Source organism: Myotis lucifugus, unplaced genomic scaffold, assembly GCF_000147115.1.
Source record: "Myotis lucifugus unplaced genomic scaffold, Myoluc2.0 scaffold_11, whole genome shotgun sequence".
Classification (NCBI taxonomy): Eukaryota; Metazoa; Chordata; class Mammalia; order Chiroptera; family Vespertilionidae; genus Myotis; species Myotis lucifugus.
The window spans coordinates 14,360,228-14,367,438 of record NW_005871059.1 but is presented as its reverse complement, the minus strand read 5'-3'; the positions used below and the strand labels follow the sequence as shown (position 1 = coordinate 14,367,438).

The 7,211-nt window shown below is 44.2% G+C and overlaps 1 protein-coding gene across 2 annotated transcripts in view; it reads left to right on the top strand.

The window, feature by feature from the left end:
- Positions 1–1,243: 1,243 nt before the first annotated feature.
- Positions 1,244–7,211, top strand: part of EYA4 (EYA transcriptional coactivator and phosphatase 4) — a 235,782-nt gene continuing 229,814 nt past the window's right edge. The window contains exon 1 of one of the 2 annotated variants that reach the window (XM_023750247.1): positions 1,244–1,662. The gene's annotated coding sequence lies outside the window, so the exon portion shown is untranslated. The remainder of the gene's footprint in view (positions 1,663–7,211) is intronic. The other variant, XM_006084462.3, reaches the window with a different exon arrangement.

The following is a 7,211-nucleotide window of genomic DNA, read 5'->3' as shown; positions in this document are numbered from 1 at the left end:
ATGGGAGTAATGTATACCAATTAACTTGTAATTTTTCAAGCCACATCTAAGGCAGTGTGTGTGTGTGTGGTGGGGGAGGCTGCTTGTTGAATCATAGAGACCACTGGGTTTGTCCTTGGGAAAGTTATTTAGTTTTCTTTGGGCCTCAGTTTACTTAGCTCTTACACCGGTTTAAATAATCATTGTAGAGTTGTGAAATTAAATGAACTCACAGTACAAGTGGCCAGTATAAAGACTGATGGCCACTCAGCAAGTTCTCAATACACGAAAACACATAATTGATGTGACGAAGAAGATGCTCCAGAAATAGACAATAGGTTTTAGGAGGAGGTGATTACATGGATGCAAAAGGTATCTATTGTTTATTGTCCACTTTGCTTCAGGCCCTGGTTGCGATAAACACGTGTGCAATCCTATGTGGGTGCATAATACATGCGCAGAGAAGGCTTAGGCATGAAATGTCACTTCAGCAATGTGCCTGGGGCAGCTCTGACGCTGCCTTGGAAGTCAGTCGTCGCTGCCTGACCTTTGGGCGTCTGGGAGGGATGCCTATACCTGCTCCCAGCGCTGGAAAGGGCCCAGGCCCTTCCCAGCACAGCCTATCCCCAGACTGCTCACTGGTTCCTAGCACACATCTTCACGAAAAAGGGTATTTCTCCCCTTCGGTGAAAGCTCCCCAGTCAGGCGTGGGTTCGTTTTTATTTCACGTTGTCGCAAGTAGGCGAAGTCCCTCAGTCTCCACCTTTGGGTAAGTGGAAAGGAGTCCATCAGGACGTCCGCAGTGGCCTACACCAGGGGACAGGGCATTGGCAGAATTAGAGGCGATTCGGTGACTGCCCCGCAGAAGCAGGTGGGGACAGACAGCAGTTCCCCGGTCCGGGCAGGGGAGTGCGGTCGCGGGTCCCTCCCCTCCACCTGGAGGTCGCAGAGGCCGGTGCCTGGACAGTTGGGGGCGGGGTAGGGACGGCGCTGAGAGCGTGGGGATTACCGCGGCGCCACCGGGGACGCCCAGGGTCCCGAGCGGTTCCCACGCAGGACCGCAAACGATGACAACAGGCAATCGTCACCCGAGATCGAATAAAAAAGAGGCAGTTCTCCTCGCACCGCTGGCCCGCGCAGCCTGCCTCCGGGCCTCCTGCAGCCTCCAGTGGCCGCGGGCGCGGGCGGCGGAGTCCCCCGCCCCCCACCCCGCGCGCAAGTGCGAGGCTGCCCGCAGCACGGCGCACGCTCCGCCGCGCTCGGCTTCCGCGCAAAACTTCGAGTCTGTCCACGTGAAGTTGTCGCTCCCCTTTCGGAGGGGGACAGAGCTTTGGGAAACGCTGGGGAGTGACGGCTGCGGTGGCTGGGCGCGCCTGGTCTTTTTCTTTTCTTCTACTTTTTCCCCCCCTTGTCGTCAGTCCAGAGTTTTGGCTCCTCTCCTTCCCTCCTCCCCCTCAGAGCCGGCTGGTCCCCCGCCCCGTCTCTCCCCCACTTGTGTACGCTATTTGTTGGAGGGGGGTGACCGAAGGGGATGTCCTGTTTTCAGCAGAGGCACAGCGCGAAGGGGAAACTTCGACATTGGAAAGAACGACAATAAATACCTAAATACGGACCCACCCACGGATCCGCTGCTGGGACAGGCACTTGAACTTCAGGATCCCGAGGCGATCAGGGCGGCAGGAGGTGAGTGCCTCTTCTTTCGACCCCCGTCCTGGGGCTCGCCCGCTGGGCTTCAGGTTGAAGGGGGCCGTCAACTCTACCGGGGAAAGTGCGCGGGGCGCTGGGGACAGAGGGCGCGGAGCGGAACCGCGCGGGCGCCAGGGTACTCGCAGGCATCAGGGTCCCTGCGGGCGCTCGGAGGCTGAGTGCCGCACCCCGGAGGGCCCTTGGCCCGCTCGGGCTTCAGAGTTACATTCCTGCTGGAGTCAGCCCCGAGCCCCGCAAGGCCGGGCTGAGCCTTCCTGCCGCTGGCGGGCGCGTTGGAGCCCGTGCAGAACCCAGCGCGCCGCTCCCTACCTGCACCCCGCCCTGCCTCGCAGGGACGCGCTCGGGGTCTCCCCTCCATCCTGGCTGAGACTTTTATTACTTCGCCCTGACCCCCTAGATAAGCGTGGCTCGAGGATGCTGACCCAGGTCCCGGGAAGGTCCCGGGCGCCTGGGGTTTTCACGATGCTGCGCTCTGATGGCCAGGCGCGAACCGGGCTGGGAAACCGCGGCCATCCCTCCTGAACCGTGTTTGTGCGGCGCGGCCACCACAGCTCCCGCAGTTTGCCAGGGTCCGTGAAATGAGAGGCGCCTCTTCAGAGGAGTCGCGTTCATTGGCTCGGGACGCGGATGCCGTGGAGGGATTATAACTTCTCCAAGCGAAGGGACCTGGCTGGGGGAGCAGGTTTTCCTCTCGTTTCCGAGCCTGGTGGTTGGGGGTGACGGTGGGACTGGAACCGGCGCCCCGTTTCGGCATCGTTGAGCGGGATTTGGAAGCGGACCATGTGGGTGATGGTTTTATTCTGTGCCACACAGCAGCCAGAACTTTCGTTTAGTAGCGCTTTAAAGATGTTTCTTTCTTTGTACACGTTATTCGTAACAGCTTGGAGCGATTAGGGAATTTTCCGACCCAGTCCCCGGGCAGAGAGAGTGGCGGCGAAATTTTTGTCTCTTCCCTAGTTGGGGTAGCGGCGTCTCCCCTCACCACCACCCCTCTGCCCCCTTCCTTCGAAGACTGGGGGGCTTGTGCTTTGGGTGAGTGTGTGTTGGGGGGGGGAAGGGGGTGTTGTTTGGAGACGGTCTTTTCTCCCCTCTCCCCTGCACTACGGAGCCGCAGTCCTTGCTGAACCCTAACCGGAGGCAGCGGAGGAAGGTGCGGGTCCGCAGGCCCTCTCTGCCCAGGTGCGGAGGAGGGAAGGGGCGTGTGTTCGGGTTTCGGAGCGGTTCCACGTGGAGCACCTCCGTGTGCGTGTGTGTTGTGTACTTGATCTGCGAGGAGGTAATAGGAGTCTCGTGTTCAAACCCAGTGGGCTGTTGGCCATTAATTTGCTTTCCTGGCTGTCATTACAGACACTTCCAAAATCTGATACCCAGGAGAACCAACAGGTTGGGTTTCACATTAAGAGCTCATACTTAACAGTTTTCTTTCTCCCTTACCCCTTTTGGCTTGGCACCCTGGGATCAACGTAACTGGCGGAGCGAAACGTATCTTCTCGAACATGGCATTTGGTTCCTCTTCCCATCAGCAGCCACTTCTTGCACCCTCGGGCGCTTGTCAGTTTCAGGGCGGGCTCCTGCGGGATTGAGGTGGGGAGTCTCAGGAGCGTTTTAACAGCCGCGGGCTCCCCTTCGGCAGCTTCTGAAGTTTCCTGTAGGCTAGGTGACTGACAGTATTGCAAGTGGACTACGGTTTTTTTCTTTGTTGGGTTGTCTTTGTTGTGTTTTTAAAACCGCCTCAGGACAAGGATTGGACCCTTTTCCTTCCGGGTGGAGCTTCCTAAGCAGAAACATTGTTTTGTTTTATTTTATTTTAAAATATCTCGGGACAGTTTATAATAAGTCCAACAACCAAAAAGTAGGAAGGGGTGTGGAGGGGAAGAATACTAAAACAAAATACTTGATACGTGGTATGGTGCGTTTTAGGACTGCATTCAGAGGCATTTGTGTATTTTAAAAAATAACTCTCTCAAGAAATAGGTAACAGTAGTAACAAGAGACAAATTGTTCTGTGTGGGGCTAGACTGCCAGAGTCTAATTTTTATGGCAACAATACCAAACTCAGATATAACTGCATCCAATTTTATTGTTATTATAAACCATAAAAATAGTTTGTTCCACCTGATTAAAAGTTGTAAGTCATTCAGAGTTAAACCAACCTTTAGAAATGACTGCACAAGATAGTAAAAACCTTTGACAGTTACAGCTTTCAAAATAACATAATTAGATTATCTGGAAACTGTTCCCTTTTTATTATTATGAAGGGCTGTAGCCTTGTCTTTCATAACAAGTGAGGGTCTAAAATCAATGTGGTTTTCAAAAGCCTGTTTTCCTTTATCAAATTCCTGAAAATAGTATGCTTCAACATTTTAAGGCCATCATAATTAGAAGTTGTTTCATAAACAACTGAAATAAAAAGAAACTTGATCATTTTTATTAGTATTTTATTGTATATTAGAAACTTAATTTTTCCTGTACAAAATGAAAAGTTTTATGTATATGTATATATTAATAGTTAATATGTATTTTAAAAAATATGTTCAATTTTAAAAATTAAAAAAATGCAAGGTTTGTATAAAAATTGGTTCAAGAACAATTATTATTCTTATTAAAAATACAGATACTGAATTCTAGAGGATTTGGAGAAGGTAGTTGAAAAATTTGTCTGCATAAAAGTTTCTTTTTTGAGGGGAGACTGCAAGATGAGTTTTTCATTTTGCTATAATTTTTTTCTTTTAAAAAACCTCTTTGAGTTAAAATAAAAAGAAAAACAAGTTCTCCATATCTAAGAGTTTCCTTTTTTTATTTATATTGTGATTTGGGGTGTAAATAAATTTGACATAGCTACGAGAAGTAGAGTGTCCAGTTTCATGTTTTCAATCTCTGTTGCAAGCTCTAAATGGCTGATGCCATATCTAAAAATATATTTGTGTGGCTTGGTATTTCATTTTTTAAAAATTTATGCATTGGAATTGAATTATTCAAAAGTTTTAGAAAGTTAGAATGGTTAAAAACAAACAAACCCACATAACTATTGTTATGAAAAGTTAGGAGGTTGGAAAGTTCACTAACCCTCAATTAATAAAATTAAACTTATGTCACCCAATAGAACTTTTTATGCAGAATTCAAGAAGAGGGGAGATAATCCTTTTCAGGACTTAGTGAAGTGCTAAGTAATTCAAGAGTGCAAGTAGTTATTATGTTTTTTCATTATCATTTTTTCCCCTTCTCGGAGGTAAATGCAGGAACACTGAACTTTCAGTAAAAACAGGCCCCCTTTATAAGGAGTTTATTCACCATAGTTCTGTATTGCAGCTGCTGATCATATTTCATGGAGCTGTTAAAGCACTTAAAACCTAAAATTAGGTACTGTCTGGTTGTAAATATTTCAGATCACTCATTTAAGAAACAAACAGAAAAGCGTGCTATCAAAAGTAGAAGACGTTTGGAATCCTCTCATTGAAGAGCTAAACAAACTACCAAATGCCTTGTTATTTTTTTCACTGAGAATATAATCATGACAGTTTCTTTTACAAATGGATATTATTTTTACATATTCTAAGCTCATATAATATGTCTCCTGTAGAGTATCTTAAACTAACTGTATTCAGAAATACAGTTGGGGATTTTATTACAATGGTTACTAGGTGAATGAAATCAACACCAAGGAGGAATGGGATGAAGTTGCAGTGTACCTGCTTCTCTTGTGAATTTTCCCCAGTGAACTAAGAAGTAACATGCTCTTTCAGGCATTTGTTCTAGAAACGGGTGAGATTCAATGTGTATTTAATTACAGTAATATGTAATACTGCATTTTGCAGTTAGATGTGTTTTAATGTGGAGGGCACTGAATATTCATTAAATTGTACATGAAGCCAAACCTGGTGTCATTGAGCTTGAACTCAAGTGGAAGAATCACATATTCAAAAGCAGAACAAGCAAGTTCGATTGCTTTTGAGTTCGAAGACTTTGTAAACATTACTGTCACCTAGCATTACATGTGGCCCTGCACATTAATGTAATAAGCTTTCCTGATACACCGTTTTGCTCTTGAAAGTTTGGTGGTTCTTATCATGTCCCCATCCATGTTTTTACTAGGAGAGAGGTACTGAAAATGAATAGCACTTTTCTTATTTCCCCAACTCTTTTCCCTCTTTCAGAAAAAGAGATGAAACAGATTAATTTAAAAATAGAAACCATTTTAAGTTATCAAAACCACATTTATATGGTGTTTAAAACAGTTTTAGAGAGCGAACCTCTGAGTCTCATGGTAACCTTTTCTGTCATTGAAAGGTGCTAATTGATCTTAGGGCACTGACATAATAGTACAGTTTGATATTTGAAACCTTTCAGCATTGGTCTGGCCCTTTCCTCACCCTGAGATTTCAGTGCATGGCTGATGAAGAATAACACCATATTAAAATGCCAGAAATTCTAAATTTCCCCCATATGAAACATTTTAATACAAAATAGTCACATTTTAAAGCTTTTATTTATGTACAGTGGTGAATATATTTTAATGTATGAGCAAAGGATGTATTATGTTAGGATTTTTAAATATTATTTCATCACAGGCACATTTTTTTAGATTGAAATTTTTAGGTAAACTTGAAATTGCTGTGATCACATTGGAATACTTTCAAAGTGAAGTTTTATTAAATCAATATAAAATAGCCATTTTGAAATTTCATGTCTGAAGTATATTTTCTTACATATATTTATATCTTAAAGTATATTTTAAAATAAAAATTGACATTTTGGTTTTTGTATAGTTGCAATTTTTCTGCTTAATCATTATCATCACTCATCCTCATCATCAAATCATAGCTGACTTTTACTTAGGATTTACTTCATGCAAAATACTTCAAAGTGTTTATGTGGGTTAGCTAATCTAATCTACTCAACTACGTCATAAATTAGGTACTTTAATTATTCCTATTTTACAGATGAGGAAACTGAGACCAAGGCATGCAGTGGAATGGAGCCAGGATCCCAATTCTGTAGTCTGACCCCAGATCCCTTATCCGGAAGCAGTGTGCTAGGCAGTTGCTCCTACCAATCATATATGAGTTCATTTTAGGTGGTACTCAAACAAACATTTTATTTTTATATTATTAGTTATGTATTTATTTCTAAGCACATTAAAAAATGTGTTAAATTTCATTTTAAGTGTATACTTTCATGAAAAATATTGTTTAAGACAAGGCCAAAAAAGTATTGAAGTAAAAATAATTTTAAAAAGCACCTATTTAAAGAAACATATTAAATAACAGTGAACAAGTGCTTGGCTGAAATAGCCAAAATCATGAAGATTGGTGGCAAATGACTTTAATTTGGGGAAACTTACTCTGGAATGCTTCCCAAACATCAAGAACTTATTACTAGATCTTTTTAATGTTTAACTCACATGTAGACTTTCCCTTTGCTTTTCAAGCCTTATCCATTGGTTAGAAGTAATCAGTCTTACAGGGTAGTTTTTTTGTTTGCTTTTTTTAAGCCTGAATGCTGGTTATGATTCTCAAATCTACACA